This window comes from Hemicordylus capensis, chromosome 2 (genome assembly GCF_027244095.1).
Source record: "Hemicordylus capensis ecotype Gifberg chromosome 2, rHemCap1.1.pri, whole genome shotgun sequence".
Taxonomy (NCBI): Eukaryota; Metazoa; Chordata; class Lepidosauria; order Squamata; family Cordylidae; genus Hemicordylus; species Hemicordylus capensis.
In genome coordinates this window covers 366774624-366802126 of record NC_069658.1, presented here as the reverse complement: position 1 = coordinate 366802126, position 27503 = coordinate 366774624, and the positions used below count along the sequence as shown (strand labels likewise).

Here is a 27503-nt window from a genome sequence, read left to right as displayed (position 1 = left end):
ATACCTCAATATTTTTGTCCCCTCAACAAGACTAGTCTGATGTAAGATAAAAAGCCTTAGTTGCAAAGAAAAAAACCTCCTATAACTTTATATTGGCAATAAAATGTGACATTGGGTCCTTGCCAAATAGTTCTCTTTTTCTAGCACCGTAAGGCTCCATTCGGACATAGCGAGAAACCTCAATCTGTGAAGCTGGGAATCATGTCACAGATGATTGACTAACTGTGGTTTGGCAACCTCCAGCTCCTTCTTCCTAGTCTGCCCAGGCTGCATCCCAGCAGGCTCCATTCCACTCGTGTCACCAAACTGTTGGCAAAGTGTCAGCATGCTAATGAAGCTGCAATCATTGGCCGCAATGTTTGAGGGGTGTGGTGTGCTCAGTGCAGTTGTGCCTCTTCTGCAGTGTTTGCCTGCCCACAACAGGCCAAAGACATTTTAACCCTTTCCTCACACCGGTCGCACCACTGCCTTCCTCACTTGGGGAGGAAGCCCCTCTCTTCCCACTTGTACTGGTTAAAGATAGACTGTACAAGTGATCCCTCAACTTTTTCTCATATGCTCACAGAATGAATATGTTACCGGCAATGGCCATTTGTGACATGCTCGCACCAGCCCGTTCTACTTTTTTTCTTTCCCTTAGACCCCCATCCCTATCCAGTGCATGAGAGTTTATGTGTGTATGGATAGGATGGGACTGCTAGGAACAGGTTGAGATTACTTAGAATTTGCTGCTTCGATTTTTTGTAGTATTGCTCTATTTTTGGTACAAGTTGGTAGGAGACAGAAGGCCCAGCCCCTTCCTTGTGGTGAAAGCATGCTCAATCCCAGCCAAACTTCATGAGCAGAACCATCCATCAAGAGCAGGATTTGATCACACAAGAGATGCTCCCAGTGCAGTGAAGATGGATCCTACTTCTGAGTAGACCATTATCTCATGAGAGTGCCTGGCCATAGAGACACACGTGCAGACCGGAGGGCTTTTACCACCCAGCCCAGCTGACAGTTCCACTAAAGCCCTGGGAAGGATCCCTCAACAATATCCATTCTGGTCCCAGTGACTGCTGAGAAATGAGAATATCAGTGCCCCTTAAAAGAGTCTGGTCTCGCCGCATCACATATCCATGCTTGGTTTATCTTCTCATGGTCACCTGGATAGCCAGGGATCATTCTGATCTATGGGTGTCCTGTTCCAGGGTGCCCCAGGGTGGCTGGTTTGCATTCACTAATCAGTACTAGCTGATTAGCCTGGGACATAGGATTCATCTTTGGTTTCTCCTTGTCTCACCACCCAACCCAGAACTGCTCAACAACCCAAGGCGGCCCAGACTACTTTTAAGTCTGGAAGGTTTGGATGCAAGGGGGAAGGTCTGGAGTATGAGTTCTATTGTTAACCAGTAGGGCTGGGAGGCCCACAACAGCATGCTCTCCTATTTTTGAAAAGTTTACCTCATGAGAGTGCAGTCAGATGGAGAGTTGAAACACAGTGTTTCTGTTTTCTCTGGTGAACTGGCCCTCTCATAAGACAGCTCACTCTCTGGTTGGCAAGCCAGCATAAGAACATGTGTGATGGGTCTTTCTCTCTGCTTTGCCCAGGTCTGCAAGCCTCATGGTGCCCTTGGTTACAGTGAACCAATCCCCAGGATCCTTTGCTTGCCTTAATATACATATCCTCTCCCAGGAATATGACTCCCAGGAAGTCAATAAGATCTGTTCCTGGAGTACCAGACAGCCAGTTCCGTGGTCCAATAACCAGTGTCTTCCCCCAGGAGTCTTGGGCATGTCCCTTGGTCTAGTTCCCACTCCTGCTCCTTTGTGCAAGACAAGGAAGACCAAAGAAACCACACTCCATTGATAAGATCTGAGAGCCTCAGGTATGGGGCTAGATCAGGTGTTAGGTCAATGAAAGGGCTCCTTGCGCATGTATCTGTTCTCCTTTTGTTTAAGGCATGCTTTCCCCAATACCCTTCTGTCCCTTTAAATGCAGGGAGGTAGCATCCCTGTTGCCAAGCAGCAGCAGGAAGAGCATGGGGATGGCAGAGGGTGAGGCATCAGCTCCAAGAGGCAGCCAGTGAGAAACTCAGCTGCCCTAGAACTAGGGATGTGCACAAGACCAGCTAGGCCAGTTTGGCTCAAATCCGAGCCAGCCTGGCTTGGTTTTGATTCTGGTTGAAACAAAATGCAGCTCAGTTTGGGTTCTGGTTAGAACCGGAATCCAGTGAGGATTCCTCTTTATCAGTAAAGTGGGTGACAGGGGGGCTTCCCTAAAGGAAGAGCACATGCGGAGGTCACTACAATGGCCCCTGTGTGTGTGCACAGGTTTGAACCTAGCCACTGCTGGCCCAGGCTACTCTGAGGGAGGCTGATGGGGGTGGGAGGAGCCACCACCCCTGTGGCTGCTGGCGCAGATGGAAGATGTGAGTAATAAATTACTCACCATCCCACTCACCTGTGCTACCTTTAAGGAAGCTCCCTGCCACCATTTACTGCTAAAGGGGAATGCTCACCAGATTCCCCTTTACCAGTAAAGATCTGAACTGGGCCTGGTTTGGTTCAAATTTGGACTGGCCAAGGCCGGTCCGGTTTGACCCTGAACTCATGGAGCCATCTTGCCTGGCTCGAACCAAGCCATCGTGCACACCCCTACTTAAAATAGATGTATTTCTGGGCTGCTCTGAGCTGGCCTCTCTATGGTGGTGGAAGGAGCTTGCACATGAAACCCAGATTATAGCAGGTGGCAGAATTTGGACAACACAATGCTAACCTTGGGTTTCAGCAGCGAAACTCACTACAAACTGAGGGTTCACATTTAGGTTTTGGGAGTGAAAATGGAGCCGCAGTTGGGTGATAGAACTGAGGCTTCACGCTTTCAGATGATCACAAACTGAAACCTCTGGCACACTTACCTCTGCTTTGGTGTTATGTCCAAATGGGGCCTAAGTCTTAGTTTTTTGAGTGTTAGTTTATGAGCCCCACAAGTTATTCTTGGAACAATGAAATAATATATGGCAAACACAGTACAGACTGCATACTGTAGTGTTCTAAAGAACAGTGCTTGCAAAACAGCAGTTTCAAGTTAGACAGACTGCACTGCTGTTGGGATTTCCCCTGAGGCTTGTTTTACATCCCTATCAGAAGGGTTTGAAGTTGACTGAAATTGGTAAAACAGCAGCAGACATACATGGATTATTTTTCTTCTGTTGTACAGGCTAGTCATTATCAGTTTAGCACTAAAAGGACATTGTTACTGTCTGTCCACTGAAGTCAGTGGAAAAGCTCCTGCTGATTCCTTTGACTTGTAGATCATATGTATAGTATAGTGGAAGCATCCATCTTGAAACATGGATGTTCGTGAATTTGATTACAGCTTGAATGTAACGTTTGTGAATACAGCCACCATATAGACATTGTTACTATTATTTTAAGCATATGGTGTACTGGGCTTCTGTCCACTCCCCTACCAAATGGACAGGATCCGAAATTTGGATGAGTGTGTGAACTAGCCATTTGTTGGTGTGAAAATGGAGGTTGTCTGGGTTGCCAGTTGTCCCGCATTGTATGGGATGTCCCTACTTTCTGTGGGGAAATGCTCATCCTGTTCAGGATGCAATTTATCCCACTTTTGACCTATTTTTTTCTTTCTTTTAATGTTTGAAACCGCCGCTGAGTGGTGGTGGAGCGAGGTGGTGGCGAGAGCTCTCTCTCCTCCCCCAAACTATGGGAATGGCTGCTCTCTGGGGCAGGGCTCCCTGTAGCGGGTACACTGGCAATAGGCACATTGCAGCTAAACAGAAGACACTCAAGCACTCACGGCCACTGACTGACTGCAGGAGGGAGGGACAGAGTCGGAGAGAAGGCGGCAAAAGAGTCCCTTCTTCGGCCCCACTTTCCTCCCAAATGAGGCAGACGGGCTGATTTCAGGCTTCTGCGCATGCCCATCTGCCTCATTTGGGAGGAAGGGAGTGCTGAGGAAGGAACTCTTTCACCACCTTCTCTCCGACTCCGTCCCTCCCTCCTGTCACTCAGTCAGTGACCATGAGTGCTTGAGTACCTTTCATTTAGCTGCAGCGCGCCTGTCACCAGCTTGCCCACCCCAGTGAGCCCTGCCCCAGAGAGCAGCCATTCCCATAGTTTCAGGGAGGCGGGAGAGCTCTCACCACCATCCCACTTTGCTGCTGCTCAGTGGCAGCTTTAAACATTTTTAAAAATGCAAGTCCTGCCCCTATGTAGCCATGCCCCCACTCAGCCAGCTCGGAGTCCCTATCCTGATTTTAGCCAACACAGTGGTGGCAACCCTACCGGGTACATAAGGTCTAACCCTCTTTGAAAGTTAAATCCCCTCCACCAATGTAATGATCTTGCTGGACTGCATGCCCCCATGGCTGCTATGTGCAAAAACCTGACAATGATGCAGATGCATTCATAACCTGTGGTTTGGCCTCTTGTGAACCGATGCGTGGGAGCGCACTTTTCTCAAGATAACCTGTATTTATTTTATAATTTCATTAAAAGGGTCTATGGCATCATTCAGCCAAAACTTCAAAGGTGCCTAATAAAAATGTAAACTTCAATAACTAACACTGTATTAAAATAATGCCATATTAAGAATTGCAAAATTGACAGCACCAACAGTAAACACAGCAATAGGAGCAACGAAACATCTAGAATAAAAATCAATCATCCATTAAAAGCTTGGGAGAACTAAATTACTTTCTCCTGCAGTTTAGCCCTGGGGCACACTTCAGACCTCTTCCTTGCCTCTCTGTGATTCAGTTCTGTTGTCATGGCAGTTCTCCACTCTTGAGCCTAATGCAATCCCTGCATAATCTTGTATATATAAGCCTTTCTGTCTCTCTGCTTAAACCTGTTACCTCTGTTCTCAACTTTCTGCTAGTTTAATAACTGTTTCTTTCTTTGGACTTTAATCATGTTACACATTCATATTCTTCTCTTCATTGGCTTCCTCTGTTGTCCTGCATTAAGTTTAAACACTTCTAACTTCTAAATCTCTTCAGGATCTTGCTACCTTTCTTCCTTATGTTTGTTGCAATGTTTTATCTCTATTCTCCTCCTCATCAGATATTAACTTTACTAAACTTACTTTCTCTTTCTTGATCCTTTATGGATGGCAGTTTCTCCTTTTAGATATTTGTCCAGCTTCCTTTTTGTTGAATTTTAAGAAATTATTAAATCATCTGTTCTCTATTTCCTTTTCCTCTGCCTGATGTTCTGGATTGATCCCCCCCCCCCCCGCCCCATGTCAGATACAGAACTGTATGGGTTTTTCTGGATTTCCTCTCAGGCAAAGAGGCACGTTTTAACGTGGTGATTCTCTTTTATTTAGCAGGGGAAGAGTAACTGGTCCTATCCACCCCCAGCACAGTACCTCCAGTGACTGCTGCTGGTGTCTATCTTATGTTTCTTTTTAGATTGTGAGCCCTTTGGAGACAGGGATCCATCTTATTTATTTGTTATTTCTCTGTGTAAACCACCCTGAGCCATTTTTGGAAGGGTGGTGTAGAAATCGAATGAATAAATAAAATAAATAAATAAGGGCCAGTGCATTTTATTAATGTATAGCACTTAGTATATGTTGATCTCTTCTACAAATAATTTATAATCTCCCTTTTGTGCCCTGCATTTTCCGTCCAGCTATGCCCCTCCTCTCTGTTTCCCCCCAGGATTCATAGACATAATCAGAACTCTTGCAGTCAAAATCCACCTTGCCTCTCTCCCCATGACAGTCATTCTGCCTGTTGCCAAGACTTCTCAGTTAAACATGTGTTTGTTTTATATTTTTAAAAAATTATTCTGTGTTGGAAGATGCCCCATTGAGCTTTCGAACTGGCTTACAACTAAAATAACTTCAGCGGATATAAGAACGTCTAATGCACATGCAACCTAAACCACCAGCCCATGCACACAGCTGTCAGTGATGCCATCCTTATCACCCCTCTAGAATTCCAAAGGCCTTCCTAAGCATATTATGCATTCTGAGAACTCCAAGTCTCACAGACACCTTTTTCTGAGAACCCAAAGTACCAGCTGAGATCTTCCATCTCCTGAATATAATATCTCTATTCTAGTCGGTGTGTCGTCCTCTTCTCCCCGCTCTGGACCAGTGTTGCTAGGTAAAAAGAGAGGAATCACTTGTACGTATTTTGGGATCTCTCTGTCCCCATGGGTAAGTAACACAGGAACATAGGAAGCTGCCATATACTGAGTCAGACCATTGGTCTATCTAACTCAGTATTGTCTTCACAGACTGGCAGCGGCTTCTCCAAGGTTGCAGGCAGGAATCTCTCTCAGCCCTATCTTGGAGAAGCCAGGGAAGGAACTTGAAACCTTCTGCTCTTCCCAGAGCGGCTCCATCCCCTGAGGGGAATATCTTGCAGTGCTCACACATCAAGTCTCCCATTCAGATGCAACCAGGGCAGACCCTGCTTAGCTATGGGGACAAGTCATGCTTGCTACCACAAGACCAGCTCTCCTCTCTGAATACTATAGAGAGAAGAATACTATAGAGAGATACTATAGAGAGAAGAAGTAGGTTCTTCTCTCTATAGTATCTATAATGGGAAGGAACTTCTTGACTCTGTTGCTGGATGTATAGTGTCATTATTTATATTTGGACTTTTCAGTCACTTGCAGACTTGTATACAGAGGAATCTTCACCTATACATATCTGATTACATGTCTACTAAAATAGTGCCTTTGCTACTGACCGGTCAGGTTTTGCGAGGGCTGAAATTCAGTAAACACTCAGCTCTGTCCAATGAAGGAGCTGCTCCTTGTGCCTGTGGTGTTTTCCCAGATGAGACTTAGACCAACTGTTGCTTTAATCAGTGTATAATGCAGTTCTATAACCTATATTGACCAGAATGCTCATTCTCACAACAAATGCCTCTTTTCAACATTGTCTTCCTCATTAAGAATGTTAACGGCATTTCCATAAAAAAGCACGAGAGGCTCAAAGCCAATTCAAAGCTCCTGTATGGAAATGTTCTTTGTCTCAGATTTAGAACATTGGGAGCCCTGACCTCATCCTGAAAGTAATTTCCATACATAATTTCCTAGTTGAGGAAATCTGCTTTGTCCTGGAGCATATTTGATTAAGTTTGTTGTAGGACAAGCCTCGCACTAATGAGTCTGCTTCCATATTGGGGAGAGGAGGTAATGCCTAAACAAAGCCAACCATGTAGCCCTGCATTCAGAGAGACGGAGTTGGCTGACTGTGCAGAACTTCCTGAGCATGATTCAAGAGGAGAAGGGAAAGGGCATACCGTGAACATGAACATGAACCACAGACCTGTCCTGCTGGAATTTTGCCATTTGACACTGATCGCATTAAGTGCAATAATCTCCAATTTGCTGCCCTAACTGTTTGGATTGTTCCTTTAATCGCTTTGACCTCTTCTTTCTGTTCTTTTTGTTAACATAATAGCTCTGGTTTATAAAATACTTTTTTCTTTTGAAAGCTTTCAAAACACATGCACAATGAGAGAGAAAATGGTCACACAGGCATAGAGAGTTTTGCCTGGTCCAGCTACCTGTAGAAAACATGTTTGTCAAAATGGTGACTGGAATTCCAAGGAGTCCTCCTTGCAATAATAATAATAATTGCTTACATTTATATCCCGCTCTTTCTCTGTGGAGCTCAGAGCAGTGTACATGGTTATTTTTTTCATTCTCACAACAACCCTGTGAGGTAGGTTAAGCTGAGAGATACATGACTGGCCCAGAGTCACCCAGTGAGTTTCATGGTTGAATGGGGATTTGAATTCGGGTCTTCCTGGACCTATTATTCTAGTCATTTTCAAGGCACTAGCAGCAGCATCTCGAGATTCGACAGTAAAAGGGAGCATCAACGTTCCTCTCTTTCCTCAACGTTACAGGGAATCCCTTCCTAGCATATCCAATGGGAATCATTATCAATTCCACAGGCATAAGTACTGTATTAGACTGCAGTTTCTGTGCATCACAGATTGTGATTTCAAGGGTTTTTTTTAGAATGTTGCTGTTCAGTGGTATATACAGTAAAGGTCGGCTCTCCTAGAAATGTTATATGGAGTTCCTCCCAGGTAAAATCTGTGAAAACTTAAATAACATAAGAGCAGCCACCTTTCAAGTTGCACATTTAGGCATCTGTAGGGACCAGGCTCCCTGCCCTCTAAAGAGTTTACTGGAAGTGAACCCTGTCATGACTGACAGGTTGGTGAACTGAGCAAATCAGCACACCAGGTAGGTGGGACCTAAAGAGCTGTTGCCCGGAAGAAGGGAGTTCTTTGTTGGAAGAAGCTAGGCTGGAGGTGTACAGGAGGACATGTGGCCATGGAGTTTGGCTGTAGGAAAATAACTCTGCAGATCCTTGAAAGACAGGAGGGCAGGATGCTTGAATTCTCATCAGGAGTTTGGTGAGTTCAGGGCAAGGAGCCAGGGCTTTGGCTTTGGGAAGATTAATTTATGGAATAGTTTATTTAGTCAGTCTTTACGTTAGAAAGTTATATTTCTTTGGGGTGTGTGGTTTTGCATATTCCTGATACTATTCTCTTACTGTTTACCTGAAACATTAATAATAAGATACTACTACTACTACTACTACTAATAATAATAATAATAATAATAATAATTATCAACATTTATATCCCCCTCTTCCTCCAAGGAGCCCAGAGCGGTGTACTACATACTTAAGTTTCTTCTCACAACAACCCTGTGAAGCAGGTTAGGCTGGTAGAGTCCGTTGCAAGTTGGTAGCTTCTGCTTAGGTTATTTGGGTCAGCATTGTATGACTATTTCGTACACATGTATTTTGGTTGTCTCTCATTGCTGGTTTCTGGCCATAATAAGGATTGACTGACTTACTCATAAGCAAAAGTCTACTTGCAAGTATAAAAGCACAAGAAGAGGAAATGCTTGCACTTTGGAGACAGACAGCTATAAGAGGTGGTGGAAGTCCTGGAGAAACGTCCACTGGAGCTTTTCTCGAAGCCAAAGGAAGCCTGAAGTTGAGGAGGGAAAGTTACACAGGTGGCAGGCAGTTTCCTTCCCTCCTAAGATTTGGTCAGCTCAGTTGAGGTGGTCTGGACGGAGAGTCTTCAGATCCCTCTTGTGACACAGAGCACCCCCTTCTGCACATCATCATGTGCATTCAATCACTGGTCATTGCCATAGAACAAAAAGAATACAAAGAGCCATGCTTATTCCTTTTGGGGAATAAAATGACATTGACAGGACAAAAAGTCATCTGAGCCAGAAGCATTGCAGTCTTAGCTAAAATTCACCTATTATCTAATACAGTTGTCAGGAGAGCATGTTGAGCTTTAAATAATGCCAGTTCTGCTTATCTTAATTCAAGGCTGTGAATTTCTCACATAACTATGACTGATACATTCATGTTTTCCTGTTGGAAATTGGATGGAATTATCAGTGACATGGGAAGGAAAAATATTTACAGTGCTGAGTGACAAGTTGTTTTTGTGTATATATTGCTTCCGTGCCACTATAACAGCAAAAGCCTCACAAATAGCAGATAGTTATCAGTGGTGCGAGGAAATGGTTTGTTATATTGCCCATCTGCTTTACATTTCAGTTATAGTGTGAGACGACACATGCTGAGAAGAAATGTATATTTATGCGTGCCAATCAAGCTGCACAAAGTATATGGATAACCAGCTGGTTGCTTCTTCAGAGAAAAGGCATTCTGTTTTTGAGAGATTCCGCTGGCATCTTGGCATGACAAAAAGGAGAGGAGCATCAGATGGAACAGATCCCCCCCGAGTGCTGGCTTTCACCAGTAAGCTCCTGGACAGTCTTGTCATCTTCTAGGTAGCCCAGCTGCTGCCCTGGATGAACTACAGCCTGGCCTTTTTGTTGAAGAAATATAGTCTCAGCAAACATAGGACATGCCGCTCAAAATGCCGGGCCAAAACTTGTAGATGGTTGAGGACTTTATGATGTGGTTGCCTAGCAGACTCCTCTCTACTTCTCCCCCTTTGTCTCTGAGCAACAAAATTGCTTAAGAATGTAAGAGCCCTTTTGGATCAGACAAAGTTCAGTCTATTTATTACCCTGGTTGTCAGCCAGAAACTGCTTGGAAGCTCACAAGCAGGACACGAGGGCAATAGCCCCCCCCCCGTTTGTGGCCCACAGCCAGTAGTATTCAGTGGCATGCTGGAGGTTCCATATGGCTATCATAACTAATAATATCAGCAAGATAATAAAAAGGCAATATCTTGTTCCTCTCCCCCCCCCACTCAATTTTGCAGAGGCAGTGCTTCAAGTTCAGGTCGGTATTGACCCAATAATCTTTATCAGAAGCTGGCTTGGAAAGTAAGTCTCTCCAAGCCATTTCCCAACATGATTTTTAAGGACTGCACTCCCAAAAAATGAGGGGGGCAAGGTAACCCCACCCCCCAGAAGCACTCACTGGCCCAGTGTGTGCTTTCTGGGGGAGAGGGTTTCCTGTTGTACCCCATCCCTCAATTTTGGGGTTGCAGTACTTAAAAACCAACTCTGAGCCAGCTTGGAGAGAAACTTTGGTTTTCCCCAACCCCCATTATTACTATTGGAAGAAGGATTTCTGAGAGGACAGCAGGGATTTTAGTTGATATTCTGATCATCAGGGCTTTCTGCTTTCCTGTCGGAAATCCTTCCAAAAATTCCCAATAGTGGTCATATTGGCCCGATATTCCTATTGGACAAATATGTTTGTACAGCCCTACCAAATATGCCTAACTAGGAACCTGGGACAAGTAACATTTCTCCCTCTCTGCCCATTGAGCCAGTGTGGTATAGTGGTTAGAGTGCTGGACTAGGACCGGGAAGACCTGAGTTCAAATCCTCATTCAGCCATGAGACTTGCTGGGTGACTCTGGGCCAGTCACTTCTCTCTCAGTCTACTCCACAGGGTTGTTGTGAGGAGAAACTCAAGTATGTAGTACACCACTCTGGGCTCCTTGGAAGAACAGTGGGATATAAATGTAAAAATAAAATAAAATTACAAGTGTGTCAGTTCCAGTGGAGTGGTAGTGCAGCTTGTGAGTAGTTTAAAAACAAACAAAACAGAAGGTTTCAAGTTCCCTCTCTGGCTTCTTCAGGATAGGGCTGAGAGAGATTCCTGCCTGCAAACTTGGAGAAGCTGCTGCCAGTCTGTGAAGACAATATTGAGCTAGATAGACCAATGGTCTGACTCAGTATATGGCAGCTTCCTATATACCTATATGCACCTGAAAAACCCAACTTGACCTAACAGAACAATGACATATAACAAAATATACATACACAATTTGGTGTTCTCTGTTGTTGTGCAACCATTAATATAAAACCTTTCCCAGGATATATAAGGTTGTGCAACCTGTTATGTGCAACCTGTTATGCAAATTGTCATCATCTGTAGTTGCGCAAGGACTAGTTTGAAATAGAGCTTCCTGTCTTTGAGAGGCATCCTTGCACTAGCATAATGCTACTAGCACAACACTAGACTGGATATAGGTCACTATTAAAAAATGACATCACTGAAAGTCAAATCAAGCTGACGAGAAATCAAAATTTGATCAAAGTAGAAACCATTAATCATATGGTAAACATTATTCAACCAGGAAGCAGCCAGGTTGGTCTCCGGGACAACTCAAAGAGGCCACATTACTCCTATTTTAAAAAATATTACACTGGCTGCCCATATGTTTCTGGGAAATACAAAGTGCTGGTGATTATCTATACAGCCCTAAAAGGTTTGGGTCTAGGTATTTAAGAAAGCGCCTTCTGCTTCAGGACACTCACTGCTTATTAAGATTTTCAGGAGAGGTCTGCCTGCGGCTGCCCCCAGCTCCTCTGGTGGAGACGCAGGGCAGGGCCTTTTTTATAGCTGCCCCAAAGCTCTGGAATGAACTCGTCGTACTTTCACATCTTTGCTCTATAACTCTTCCTCTTTCTTGCACACAAGGTTGACTTAAACAATTTTATCGACCCATTTTGGGAATTCTTAAAAACAGATGTCTTCTGTAATGTTATTTCACTTCTTAATTTGAAAATGGAAGCACAAAATAAGATGATTCAGGCTTAGAGAATAACTCTAAGTAACCCTAGGTTCTTCCCAGAGCAGCTCCATCCCCTGAGGGAAATATCTTACAGTGCTCACGCATGTAGTCTCCCATTCATATGCAACCAGGGTAGACCCTGCTTAGCTAAGGGGATAAGTCATGCTTGCAACCACAAGACCAGCTCTCCTCTCTTTGACATTTTGGATGCTGTAGCAAATCCAATTTAGATGTTTCACCACCACTCGGATGCATATATCTGTATTTTAGTAGTACCTGCTAAGCATCCAGCTGTTTGAGGACCGTCAGAAGGACTTTATCTGTTTTTTGTTTTAGCCCATCCAAACAGACTTTGGCAAAACATTTAGCACACTTGTAGACCACCCAAAACTTACATCTCTGGGCAGTTTATTATAAAGCAATATGGATTATAACAAAATTAAAATGTTAGCACATTAAAATAATTTTAAAATTTAGCACAATGTTTTAAAAAAACCTATTAAAAACTACTTAAACTGTTGATGGGGACTAGAGACAGGGCCTTCTCAGTTGTGGCCCTTTGGCAACTTTAATGCCCTCCCAAAAGAACTACTTCATGCTCCTTTAAAGAGAGGTTTTTTTAAAAAAAGATCTTAAAACTCATTAATTTAGAGAGGCTTTTGAATGCCTTTTATTACATCTGGTATGTTTTTAATTTTATAATTCAGTCTGTTTTAGTTGATGTATTAATTTAATATTGAGGCTGTTCTCATGCAAAGCCCAACCCAGGCTAGGGAAGCCTAACCTGGGTTAGGCTGCATGTGAGAACTGCCAGGATCAGACCCAACCCTGGTGGGGCAGCGCCACGTAGCCCCAATTTTTAGCTTGGCTGTTAGTCTGGGTTAACAGCGCCAGTGTGCCATTAACCCAGACTACAAGATCATGTGTCTCCCTGAGCTATGTTAGCCTGAGGAGACACCGAGACAGGTGCCTAGAATTCCTGTCTCCTAGGAAAACCCACCAATGCCATGGCTCAGCCAGTGCTGGGTTCCCAGCCTGGCCATGAACACATCTCTCTGCCTTTCCAAACAGGGAAATGCATTCCTGGCCACACTGGAAACCCGCTGTTGACCACTTAAGCAGTTTGCAAATGGGGCTGCACAGCCCCATTTCTGTGTTATGCCATGCCCTGGCGTCTGACATGTGGGGCTGGGGTACCAGGGTGGCCCCAGGGGCGTGGTGGCCCGGGTTTTTCGGATCCATTCGGTCAATGGTCACTATGTCCCTGTTTTGAACAAGAGTTTTGAAGAAGCTGGATTCAGAATTCGGGATGTGCACGAAATGCTTCATGCACTTCCCAGGGGGTGGGGAGTGGTATCATTAAAAGGAGGCAGGCAGGCCCTACCTGCTCCTCCAGTGAGCTGCCCCACTGCCCCCATTGCGGTGCTGCCCCATCCCCCACTGCCCCATTGCAGTGCTGTTGTGCTTAAAACTTAACTTAAAAGCTGCAGCTGTGCTGCTGTCCTCTTTAAAATGCCATGCTGTGCCGATGGGATGCTGCTCCCAGCAGCCCTTGCATGGCATTGGCATGCAAATGGCATTGATGCATGCACCAGCATGATATGTGTGATCACATGGTTCTCACCAGCACATGTGAGAACACATGGTTCTCACCAGCATAAGAACAGCAGGACAGTCCCTGGTTGTTCTTTTCGCTCTGCTTCATTCCATAATTCTTCAAGCTACACTTAGTGTCACCTCTACTACCTTGATATTATACACTTCAGAAGCTGGTAGATGGTTATCATACATTCTGTCTTCACCAAACTCTAAATATGTATGAGTTTTTAATCTCTTTTTGTAGGTGGGTCATCTTTGCCTTCCAGGTGTGATCTTGTCATAATTCAGGCGGGGGATCAGCAACTCATCTGGCTGCTGCCCTTGAAATAAGTTTGTATTGTCTGTAACGCTGGTAGTTCAGTTAAGCAAATTATAAGCCTGTGACGTAATCTGATTTGCTCGCAAAGGGCATCTTCAGGACTGGAATATGCTGCTTAGTTTTAGGTTTCTGAAGCAAAATCTCCAAAGAAAAATTGCCACTTGGTAACCTTGAAAGGTCCATCTGTGGTTAGTCCGAGTGTGAACTGCTCCTAGAAAAATGAGCTTTTAGGCCCACAAGACAGACTATTAACCTCCTGTCAATTCTGGCTTGTCAGGGCGACCTGCTGGCTGCTGCATCTTCATTATTTGTTTAGTGCTGCTTTTTTTGGAGCTGGCTGAAAGGGAATATGACTCCCAATATACTTGGACAAATTTTCTTTTGAGAGGTATCTTTCTTTGAATTAATTTTTTTCCCCATCGAGCTCCACAGTGCTTTATTAGATGTGAACAGAAAAGTTAAGAACTCTTTTCTAGAATGACTGCTGCTATTATAAATCAACCTACTGAATTTTGGATACATTGGAAGAAATCTTAGGTCTTGCTGCTACTAGAGAATGTTTTATATACCTTTTAAAATTTCTAATAGAATAATTATAGGGCATTTAAACAGTTACTGTTGAGACCTTATATTTCCAGAATATAATGTTATGTTTGACATGAGTGCTCTTTTATTATATGTTAGTGTATGAACCTAGCTTCTTGTGAAATAAAACCATTTGGATTTTTAAAACAACCCATTTGCAGTTTTAGAACAATGGCTATATACAATTCCAGTGCTAACATGCTGTTAAGATGCTTAGGCACATTGAAGTCCATGGATTGGCCCAGTTCTGTTCCTGCAACCTTTGCTCTGGATGCTACCCACAGTGTCATGTTTCATAAGTTCTTCTAACAGATAAAAACAGGACAGCAGAGCACATGGTGTGGATTGGTGTGTTTGGGATGGATTTGTCATGTGGCAAAAAGGATGTACTTTTTGCCAAAACCAAAAACCTGTGCCAAAAAGGCTTATGGTCCTTTGTAACTTTATAGGCATACACATAAAGGACTAAAAGCCCTTCTAGGCCATTCATTTTGCCACATGACAGATTCATCCCAAACACACCAATCCATACCATGTGCTCAACTGTCCTGTCCTATACTGTCCTGTCCATGATCAGGAGCTCAGGAAACATGACATGGGGGGTAATGTTCCATGATTGCTTATGCAGTGGGGGAGTTTTGGCAATCCCCCTTCCATCTGCAGCCCGAGCTGCCACCTGAAAATATGTTTCTGAGGGTTGGGGAATGGTTGGAAACCAGCAGCTTCCCCTGTTGCACAAGCAGAGTTTTTCCATTCATGAATCCTTTACTCTGGATACTTTTCCATTTACCCAAGGCACATGAACAAGAAATATCAGAGTTAATAATGTAAGAACAGCCCTGCTGGATCAGGCCCAAGGCCCATCTAGTCCAGCATCCTGTTTCACACAGTGGGCCACCAGATGCCCCTGAGAAGCATACAGGCAAGAGGTGGATGAGGGCATGCCCTCTCTCTTGTTAGTGCTCCCCTGCAACTCGTATTGAGAGGCATCGTGCCTCGGAGGCTGGAGATGGCCTATAACCACCAACTAGTAGCCACTCATAGACCTGGTCCTCCATGAATTTGTCCAAGCCCCTTTTAAAGTCATGCAAACTAGTGGCCATCACCACATCCCATGGCAGAGAATTGCATAGATTAATTATGTGTTGTATGAAAAAGTACTTCCTTTTGTCAGTCCTAAATTTCCTGGCCTTCAGTTTCATTTTCACTTTTAGACCCCTGGTTCTAGTGCTGTGAGAGGGAGAAAAAATTCTGTCTGGCCACTTCTTCTAAAAGGTAAAGTGTGCCGTTGAGTCAGTGTCGACTCCTGGCAACCACAGGGCCCTTTTATACACCACTATCATGAGCATGACCACTGATAACTTCAAATGAGCAACTTCCTTTGACTAGAGCGACACTACTCATCCCAGGCACTGTCTCCACACTGGAGAGTAGAGAGCCTTAAATAGACAGCCCTCTGGCCTGAAAAGGGCACTCTTTCTCCCCTCCATCAGTTCCCTCCTGGCCTCCTGTTGGCACTGGTATTCCACATGGGGAGCATGAGGTTTCTGATGGGGATGCTTCTTCATGGCAGGGAGGGGCATTCTGCAGAGGGTCCAGGGTCTCAGGGCTGGCAGGTCCAGTCTTCACCCTGGTGTCAGATCCTAGATTGAAGTCCAGTGATGGTCTATCTAATCCAGTTGGACTCTTTTCATCAGGTTCAGGATTCAAATTGCTGCTATAGGTGGGGGCCATGACACCCCACCCCAGATCACAGCTTGGGACAAACTGCAGAGAGAAAGTGCAAGGATGTGCCAAACCGGTTTAGTTGCAAATCAGACCACCACAAACCAGGCCAGTTTGAGCTGGTTCATTGGACTGACCAGCCCAGCTAATCAGTTCAACTAAGCTGGTTCAGATACCCACGGTTTGGTCCAAATTCATATGGAACTGTGCCACCTGATCCATCCACACCTCTACCAGAAAACTGCTGAAGAGCAAACATTTGCAGAGGAATCTTAGAATGACAGAGGTGGAGAGGTCTTGTAGGCCATGTAGCCCAACCTCCTGCTTGATGAGGAGGTTGGGTCAGTGAAGACTCATGTCTGTTGAGCAAGAGTTACATGAGTTATATCCTAATCTGTAACTTGAGTAGGTCCCATCACCCAAACTGTATTTGGATCCACTCGAGTCCCAGTCTGTAGGAGGTGCCCTGGCTTACCATGCGATAGCTATATTGGGAGACATATTGCAATTCTGTGGATATTGCAAGAATAAATTGTCACGTACTTGCCTGTGGACTCGGTCTCCAGCTGCTTCCCTTCTTCTGCTCCTGTTCAAAGTCTACTGAAGTTGCCTCAAGGGTGCTGGGGGGGGGTTAGTTGTCACCCTGTTCCTCCACTAGCCATCAGGGAGAAAGGTCAGACCACTCCTCACCAGGAGTCTCTAGGGCCAAGTCACTCTTATCTCTCCTGACCCCGCCCTTTCCAATCTAGCTGCCTCCACCACCACCCCTCCTTCAGCTGTTGCCTGTCTCACTGGTTGTTGAGGCCCTGCCTTTTCCTCTTTACCACCAGGGGGCAACCTGCTGGGTCATGCTGGCCCACCCAGGGTCTGTCAGTTCACTGGTCTCCTGGCATTTCCCAGCAACTGGGGAAGGTCTTGGCCAACTTTGACTGTACATGAGAGTGGCTCTGTTTTCTTGGCCCCATGACTGGGTGAGTAATCGCAACCCCTCCCCATAGCCGGCAGGAAGCCCTGACATTAAAAAACATAATAGATTCCTGATATCTTAAGAATAAGAAATTCATATTAATTTTTTTCAGCTGTGATTTAGTACCAGAGTAGCCATGTAGAAATGGAATCTGCTACTTGATAAAGGCAGTGAAGGACTCATATATTCAATGAACCTTGATGACCCTGAAGGTCATTCATTCATTACAAGGAGTTTAAAGCTGTGTACATGGTTATGTTTATCCTCACAAGAACCCTGTGAGGTAGGTTAGGCTGAGAGATGGATGACTGGCCCAGAGTCACCCAGCAAGTCTCATGGCTGAATGGGGATTTGAACTCGGGTCTCCCCAGTCCTATAACAGCACTCTAACCACTACACCACACTTATGAACATAAGACTACAGAACTCTTTTAGATTTGTGGATACAATAAGCACAAATCCCTTAAAAATATATAACTTGATGACTTAGTGCAGTGTTTCTTGAGTTCCGTAATATGGAGGTGCTCGTATTTTTCCTCACTTCCTAGGAGTAATGTTGAGCTTCAGTTACATAAACAGGAGTTGAGATAAAAATAAGCTTGCTTTAATGTGTCAGGTTGTGCTGCAGAGTTACATGCCATATTTGTATACAGCCTGTTTGTTTACTTCTTTGTTCTTGAGTTGGGAACTTTGAAAATGAACATCAAGCACTGCTGATCTGATCTGCATTGATGTGTAATAATAAGTAAATGGGGATTTGAATGTAATGGAATGTAGTTTATTTCCTTCTGTTTATTATAAAGCACAGCACAGCAATAATGGCCTTGGACAGTTAGCCATTATTCTTCTGAACTTTCATTTGGTACTGTATAATAATTGGGAAAGGCAGCAATTCATGTTTTCCAAGGCTTAATTTACATTTGGATTAAATTCTCAATGCATCCGATTATGCTACTTTCAAGCATAAAAAGGGGAAGACAATCATTGGGTGTCAATTTTGTGCACTGAATGAATTCTTGAATGAATTCTTGTATGAGTTATTGGATGTAATACAGTACTTTCAGTAAATATGAATTGTATGTTGAAACACTGAAATCGATACATTCTCCCTAAATATGTTGCTTTTATTTGTGTGTGTTTTAAATACTCGTGCTAGAAGAAGAAAATGAAGTCTTGCATAGTGAATGCAGTATGAAATGGTGATTTTGTAGTAAGGCAATGATCAATCCCCATTTTACTATAGGTAGGAAGTAAGTGGGAGCCATATACAGAACTGGAAATTGACTTTTCAAAGACTGAGAAATCCTAACATGTTGCTATAGAGGCTTTGTTCATGTGTCAAGGAGGAGGCTGGAGTCCTGTCTTCATATGTGCAACATGCCAGCCTGCTATGTGTCCCTCACTACAAGGACTTATCCCTTTCCTTTTATGCCTCTGATGTTTTTACATTGTATTGCGACCATGCAAAAAAAAAAAAGGGGGGGGGGGAGACAAAAAGGAACAAATGTGATAGAATGTCAGATAAAGTAAAAGGGGCTATGGTGTCACAACACAGGACAGTTTCACACCACGGAAGGTGAGGCATTTGCACCAATACTACATCAATAATATGGTCCCCTGTCCCCTAAAGGGCTCTCCATCTAAAAAGAAACTTAAAGTAGATACCAGCGACAACCACTGGGGGAGTGGGGTGGTGAGAGGCACTAAGTGTAAATTAAACCACCCAGCAGCACCTCCTGCAACGGGGGATCAGCACTGCTACTCACATGGTGGAGGCTATTTGCATGGCCAGCAAATGTTGTCCATGCATGTGCGGAGGCCAGGTACGTGGCAGAGCTGATCCTCCATCGCAGGAGGTTCTGGGTGGCGTGCTGCTGCTTGGAGCAGATTTCAGGTGCTATGGTAGCAGAGGTAAAAGGTGAAGTTTAACCTTTCCCATACCAGATACTGGGATCTGGTATGGGAAAATGACATGAACCACTCTGGAAAGCACAGCAGTGTTTTCAAAGCATAATTCATGATTAGTACACCAGGATAACCACGCGTAAAAGACAATTCTGTCAAAATTGAATAATAGAAGAGCTGGTTGTCCCTCCTTTTCCTTCACAGTGTGCATACCATGCCAGTTAAACCTTAAGAAGAGCAGCTACCTTGGTTTTGGTTGCATGAGAGTGGCACAATGTGGTTGCCTTAGTTAAGTGTATGGACCATGTTATATTCCTTAGCATAATTAAGTGAAGTGCTGCCTTCATGAAGAAGGTCTTCCAGAAACACTCTGGCACGACCACAAAAGCCTTTGCAGAGGATGTAACGAGTACCCTGGGATTTATTGACATTAAACATCAGTGAGAACTACAAACACACTGAGTCTGTTAGTTTGCAATTAACACAGTGACATAATGAATCCAATTCCAATCATCACAGGGGCACAATACAATCCTATCTCAAGGCTGGCTAGAGCCTTTTCATATATAGATTTTTCCATAGTCATGCTGTCTTCAATGACTTGCAACAGAATGGAATGTGACAGTGCACTGAATGTTGATGCAAACACGGCATATGTTATAGGCTTTTAAAGAAAAGCTTCTTTTAGCCACTATATAACATGCTACCTTTCACAGTTTTATTGTTTTTAATGTTGTTTTCCTATTCATTGGATTGTGATGGAAATCAATAGTGTTTTTAAAAATAACCACCACCTCTTAGTATAAAAATAACAACCACCACCCACACATGATAAGTGTAGAATAGTAGAAATGATGGTAAAGTAGTCATGTGCTACTGATCCTTTTTTAAAAAGCATGTAGAAGGCAACAAAAATAAAATTGGTGGATTAGGACAAATGGTACTGAGGTGTGTTCTGAAAGCTGTGTTTTGGGACTAGGACTCTTCAATATCTTCACCAGTGGCTTGGCTGAAGGAAGAAAGAATACAATACACTTATCAGATGTGCTGAGGACAATGAATAGGAGGTATTGCAAACTCTTTTATAGGACGGGCTAAATTTTAAATGATTTAAATAAATTAAGGAAGCTATGTAGGTAGGAAAGAAAATGAAGTTCCACAAGGACAAGTACTAGCAGTCGAAATTCTTCCTATAGCTATGCTATAGTAATGCCTTTTATTCTCTCTTTAAATTATGATTGTGATTCTTTTTCACTTTATGTACATGTTATTTGAATGCCCCCCTCCCAGTTAGTTTTGGACATTTGACTGCTTGGTTATTTTTGCAGAATTTTCTTTTGAACTAATGAACATCAGAACTTTTTATGGTGTGGGAGCTGGGAGGTTTTCTTTTATAAGATGTGAGCTCTTTGTCAAAGGCAGGGGCGTATCTAGGGTAGGGCAGGCAGGGCATGTGCCCTGGGCACCACTTGAAGGGGGGGCACAAATTCCTAAAATTATTTTTTTTAAAAAAAATGGCCACCAAAAACAAAATGGCCACTGCACATGCTCAAATGGCCTCTATGAGGCCCTAGGCCATGCCAGGCCTCACAGAGGCCATTTGAGCATGCATGATGGCCATTTTGTTTTCAGCGGCCATTAAAAAATATATTTTTAAAAAATGGCCACTGCACATGCTCAAATGGTCTCTGTGAGGCCCTAGAGGCCAGTGGTGGGAGGGGTAACCTTTGCAGATGCCCCTCTCCCACGTCCTAAAGGAAGCGCCCCGGAGGGGCTCCAGGTTAAAAAAAATTAATATAATATAATATAAGTCACTGTAAACATATTCAGTTTAGCACTATGTACAGATAATCAGGGCTTGTGAATACTGAACTGAAGCTTATGAGCTAAGATTGTATTCATTTGCTCTTACTTTGCTTCTTATGATAAGTGAGTTAAATGTGGTGTCTTAATAATATGTCTATTAATGGTGAGTTTGTCTTTGAATCAGTGTGAAATCCTTAGTATTAAGGCCCACTGGGAGTTTCTTGCTCTCTTTCTCTCATTTTAACGATCTTTCTGAAATACTAGAATATATTCCAAGCAGTGACACAGTTTAATCTGCATATCCTTTAATTATTTTCGGAGTATCTGGGAAAAGTCAAATTCTCCATTGATTTTTAAAACTTATGTAATAGTGATGCTACAATGCATAGTAAAGAATTAGATAGGCACTTCTGTTTAGTTTTCCAAGTACACCTCCACATAGTATTTGGGTATTTCATGAGCCCCAGCATACTGATATTTGTAGTTTTCCAGCATTTTTTGGTCTGGCTACATCCACTGCTAAATAGTTTTTGAAATTTTAAAAGAGTAACGAGCTTGACTTATATTTTTCAGCTGATATTATAGTAAAGTTATCTGAAAGGTGGGTGTCAGATTCTTGGACAGGGGGCGCAATTTCAGTGCTTGCCCTAGGCGCTATTTTCCCTAGATATGCCTCTGGTCAAAGGTCATACTGAAGGTGTGATGAATCAAGATGAAGATAATAGGGAGGGGTGTAGCTGGGAGGGCCCTCTGGAGCTGGGGAGCCTGGCCTCTTTGAACCCATCTGCTCAATTATAGCTTCGCCAAGAGCTAAACCAAAAGCTTTTATCTTACTTTGTGCCCACCCAATCCCCAGCATGCAGCACATTTTTTACCATTGCATGTTAAATTATGTTAAAATATTATACTGTACATTTGCTAAGCAGTTTATGATCAGCATCAATATTTTGCATTGATTTTCCAAAATATACTAGGAAAGGGATACTTAAACATGTTAATATCCTCTTCTAAATATATCACTTTTTAAGTTCTGTAGCCAGTTATTTATGTTGCAAAGCAATAGTTATAGGTATGAACAACTCCATGGTAGTTAAGACTGAGATCAAAGTAAACATATGCCTGCGTCTTCATATGCAAAAATTGAGGCTTATTTGCAGTATAAGATTGGAAAATGTCCTCAGATTCGGCTAAGCCTTTATTTTGCAAACTTTGGCTGAAGCAGAGGGGGAATGCTGAACAAAGTAGCTCCTGTATATTCTGTTGCCTTAGAGACTGAAACATCTGTATCCGTTCAGGCAAGTGATGCAGGCATGGTAAGATATGACTTCCTTGCATTCCTCTCTTCATCTTGCTGTCAATAGTAATGGTTTATGGTGACAATGTACCGGACTTCTTTTGCATTGTATCGTATCCGGTTGTGTAGCATATCATGGACTGGGAGAGGCTTTTTAATTAAGCTCTAACTCCAAAGTCAGGATGCTCCCCTGTGAAAAGATGCTGTCACACAAATAATATTTCAAGATGAACTTGGAGGGACTTGAAATGATTGTTGTTCTAGTGATAATTGTGGCATTTGTGAAAGCTCTTGAGCATATGGGGCTCCTGGAAGACACTTACGAAGGTAGGATGCTAAAGAGAAAATGTTTGAGGGTTTTTTTAAAGCTTTTGTACCTAAGAATTTTCACTTTACCTTTTGTGCATGCAGTACAGAGAGGAATATAGGAACCGAAATACATATGTCATAATGTCATCATTCTTCTAAGAGATACTTAAACCTTGAAAAATATATGTTTATTTCTCCCTTCCTACTGACCTTGCATCTGATTTTTTTCTTAAAGGGTGTGGGGGAGTGAGAGATGACTTTATGGGGAGGGGAGGCTTTTGATATAATGAAATGTTTTCCAATAATTTTCATTGCAGAACTGAATTTTTCCCCATAAACCAGAAAAAAATGATAACTTGTTAGTCAAATCTTCCAGTTTAGCAACTTTATTTCAAATATAATTGCTATTTTAAATATAATTACTGGAAGCATTGATTACAGAAGCATTGTTGACTGTTCTAAAAATGTTATTTGCATGAATATGTCTATCCATGTAATCTATCTACAGCATATTTGCACTTTTAAAGTAGGTTTTTAATCAACATTTCTTTTTTAGCTTTGATTTTGATAGCCTTAGGAGTGCATCAAGAAAACATTACTGTACTGACTAAAATGTAAATATACTTTAAGTACTGCTGATAAAGGAACTCTGCGTCTTGTTACCTTTGCTACCTTTGTGTGTGGGGGGTGGGGGGGAATCCCATAAGATTCCACAGAGAGAAATATCAAAATAGATGCCAGGAAGCTGAATGTGTAGAAAACTGCTTTAAATTTAAAGATCATGCCAGAAGACAGCAAAACCTTTATGGGACTGCATGTTTGAATCAATTGGGGGTGGTGTTTTTTTGGTTTTTTTAAAAATGGAAAATACAAGTTCACTAGCATTTGATGAACTAGAATATATACATATTAAAACAGCCTTGTTTTGCTGCATGGTACATAGACTATAGATCACAAAATGTGTAGTTGTTACTGTATTAATTATTTGTGGAGATTACTCCAGCCCAGTATAAATGCAGATTCAAGTACTTTGGGAACCAGAGAACTTCACAAAGTTCAGTGGATGTTTTAGTTAATATATGCCTGTAAGGAAGGTGATTTTAATGACCTAATCCTTTCCTATTAGATGCTTTGAATGTTTAAAAAGATCCCTGAAGAGCTTCACCATGCTCCCTCCCTCAGTGTTTTTTAAAAAACACACAATTAAAAATACATCTTTTTAAAGAGGCTTTTAGGTGCTCTTTATCTGGTAGGTTTTTTAGTTCTCAGCTTTTAGCTTTTTAGTAATAAATTTTAATTTGAAACATTCAAAACTTGTAATTTTAAGTGTGTTTTTGTCTAGACTTTTAACTTGTTTAATTGTATTAGTCTTTTACTTTACATTGTATCTATTTGATTAATATTGTGAGCTGCCCCGCGCAGTAGGGTATTGGAGGGGCAGGGTATAAATATTTAATAATAACAATAAATAAAGGGGGAAAGACAAGGTTTTGAAGCACATATGATAAAGCTGCACTATTTTTCCATGTTAAGATAACAATTTATATTCAAATGACAGACCTCTGAGAACAAGCTTTGCTGTATAGAAAAACACTTTTTCACAAGCCTCCAAAAGAATGCAAATACTCACACAGTTATCACAAGTTGTAAATGATTGTGAGAACAGTAAATTCTATCTGCAGCTCCATTACGGGTTGAATAGTTTTTGCTTCTTTGTTTTTTGTTTATTATCCCTCTATGAATAAATGTACAAAGATATTTTGACATTCCTTCAAGTAACTAGAATTGAAGGAATGAATTAAATATAGTGATATAGATTCTTAGGGGAATGCATAAATATTCATCCTGTATATACAGACAGACGTGTATGCTCACTATATTTTTTCGAAATGATATGTATGGTAATATACTTTGATATGATGTTTTTTAGTGCAGGTTGACTATTTTGGAAATAAGTTTGAGTAACTTCTTGGCATTAAAAAAAAGTTCTGGCGTTAGGTTCTAAGCAGAGTTCCTGGGATAATTCAGTGGCATAATGATAACATTCAGTAGCATAACGACAATGAATCATCTCTGTACACTAGCCCTCCAGGGCAATGAACTGCTAAAAACAAAGGGGTTAGTGTTCATCTACCATCCATGCTGCATCTTGAGGGTTGTAGGGGGCAAGAGCAGGAGATATTTGGGGTGACAGAGATGGGAAGGGTTTCAAAGTATTGTAGATGAGCTCCTAAATGTACGTGTGAGAGAGAGGGAGGGAGGGAGAACGAACAAGAACAGCATATATAGCACTCCCATCCAGGCATTGGACTGGTGGCATCTGAGATATGGCTTCCTCAGGTTCTTGAAACCACTTGCAATTGTCTGTTGAAAACCACTGCACATTGAAATGGATAGATACAACCAACTCTCCACGTTCTGGGAGTTAACACAAACCGATTGACATTCAGACTACTTATGCGTGAGTAGTTCCATTTAGTAAAGTTAGTCTAACTTAATTTCAATGGGACTAGTCACGAGTAATTTAGTCTGGATGTCAGCCACTATGTTTTTACGGGGTTATAACACAAAGATGGTTATAATACAAAGGAGTGGTGTACTACTTTTTTAAAAGTAATTTATTAGTCTTGGAAATAAGTCCACAAAAGCTATTGATCCAGGAACCTTTGTACTAGCCCATTTGCTGTGTTGTCGTGGCACATTAACAGCTAAAGAAAAGGTGAACCATTTTTTTCACTTCATAGACGTGTCTCTACATGTTGCCCATAGGCAATTCTTATGGCAGGTGACTACTTATTGACAAAATTTGTTTTAAGGCATGTTTTGCTATACATAGGAAAACTATGCCATTCTGAATGCCAACCTACAGAAGTACTTAATGCTATTTGCTTATTTTCATGTGCAGGGTGAACACTTGATTGTTTTTGAACATTCCCAGCATTCTAGCCATTTGGCAGAACTTTCAGCACAATTAATTTGATTCCTGGTGACAATTAGCAATATTTTGCTATTTTTCTTCAATTTTCCTTTTTTATAAGAAGTCACATACTTTTTGTCTGACCCAAGCTGCAAATCAAAATAATGAACACTACTATAGGGCCATTCACTCAGAGCTCCTTCACACCCTCAGTGTGTGAGAGAGACCTATTCTGAATAGCAGTGGCTGTGTGACCTGACAGATTCAACCAGCCTCTGATAAAAGCACGTCAGTGAGAAGTGGGAACTTAGGTGAGATTGGCTTGCCAGTGTCTACTGTTTGGATTGTAAAGAAGCTAGTCATCAGGTTGACTAGACTGAAAGAGAGAGAAGGAATTTCCCAGTGTTTAGATGGGAGAATGTTAGTCAAGAGACTAGAGCAGGGCTACTTAACTTTGGCCCTCCTGCAGATATTGGCCTACAACTCTCATAATCTCTGGCTATTGGCCACTGTGCCTGGGGATTATGGGAGTTGTAGACCAAAAACTTCTGGGGGGCCCAGGTTGAGCAGGTTAAGAGCAGACTTCCTCCTGTGCCCTCCCACCCCTCCCCTGGCGATTGTAAGAATCACCTCAAAAAATTCAATCTCTTTTTTCCAAGTCAAAGATATCTCTTATACTGGAGAGTTGGGCTGTCTTCCATGAATTTCTCTATGCCTCTTTTAAAGCCATCCAAGTGAGAGATGAGGGATCTCATTAATGTGAGATGAGGGATTGTTTGATTTGGGAGGAGGAGGAGGATTGGTGCCAAGTTAAGGGAACTGTGTATAAGATTGTATGTATGGAATGTGAAGAGCTTTATATTGGGGAGACAGGGAGACCCCCTGTTAAAAAGGTATAAAGAGCGTTTAGCTGATATGCAAATATAATTAAGATGGATTGGAACCCTGGGTAAAACATATGAAAGAAAATCATAAAGGAAGAGTTGCACAAACCAAGGCACTTATTCTGGCTATTGAAGGAAATATAGTGAAGTGTAAGATTTATAAGGCTATGCATATTGAACAGTTACAACCCTCTATTAATGTTAAGGAGAAAATGAGAGAGACAGTTAAATTTATTGGTCAATAGAAGGGTTAATTTTTTAAAAGATATTCATCCCCCCCCCCTTTCCCCCTGTCCTTGGATTGGTTATCTAGTTTGTTGCTGTATTTAATCCCAAGTGCTCCCAGCTGTTTGAAATAGAGCATTGACAATGATGTTTGAACACTGAAAAGTGTTTGCTCAATATGTAAGATCTTTTATTTTTTATTGTACATATTAATGTGGTCTAAGCATTTCATCAGAATAACAGGAGTATGTGAATTCCATCGCCATTATATCATTTTTTTTTTGCCAAACTGCACCCCCACCCTTGAAAAATAGTGAATATGAGTGTTTATACTATGTCGTCACGAATAACTATAAGGCTTCAAGTTTCACTGCTTCTCTTTAATATGCCTTAATATGCCATTCAACTAATACCGCCTTCTCTAGTTTAGGAATCTTACTTTGGAAGTCTGTCTATCTATCTATCTATCCATCTATCAATGATAGATAGATAGTCTATTTAAAAACAAACTGTCCACAATATACTTATTATCATCATCTTGTGAACTAGAATTTGTCTGGAGTAATTTTTCAACACTTGTTCATTACAAGTGTTGTAGGTTGGAGAGCAAACTATTCTTTATGCAATCTCGCTATGGGCCAGTGAGCTTATGTACTGAAAAGATCCCTATTGATCTACTCTGTGCTTTTGATGTGACAATTTTAACAGATGCCAGTGCACTCACAGCAATTGTTTTTGTTCTTACTTTAGACCAGGGGTGTACCAAGGTTGGAGTGGGCCTGGAGACAAGATTTTAAAATGGGCCCCTCGCAGTATATTTATACACAACTTTACAACAGTGGCAACAGCCACTGCAGGGATGCTGTTCTGGAGATGGATAGAGTCATTTTGTTTCTGTATAGCAAAACTGAATATCAAAATACCTTCTGTCCACAA

At 42.2% G+C, this 27503-nt stretch overlaps 1 protein-coding gene across 3 annotated transcripts in view; it reads left to right on the top strand.

The window, feature by feature from the left end:
• The window catches only part of KCNIP1 (potassium voltage-gated channel interacting protein 1), a 539171-nt gene that overhangs the window by 264226 nt on the left and 247442 nt on the right, over positions 1 to 27503 (top strand). Inside the window, exon 1 of one of the 3 annotated variants that reach the window (XM_053295931.1) lies at positions 22231 to 22251. The exons of the other annotated variants lie outside the window; for them this stretch is intronic. The gene's annotated coding sequence lies outside the window, so the exon portion shown is untranslated. Of the gene's footprint in view, positions 1 to 22230; positions 22252 to 27503 lie in introns of those variants that run through there. 3 annotated transcript variants of the gene reach the window in all.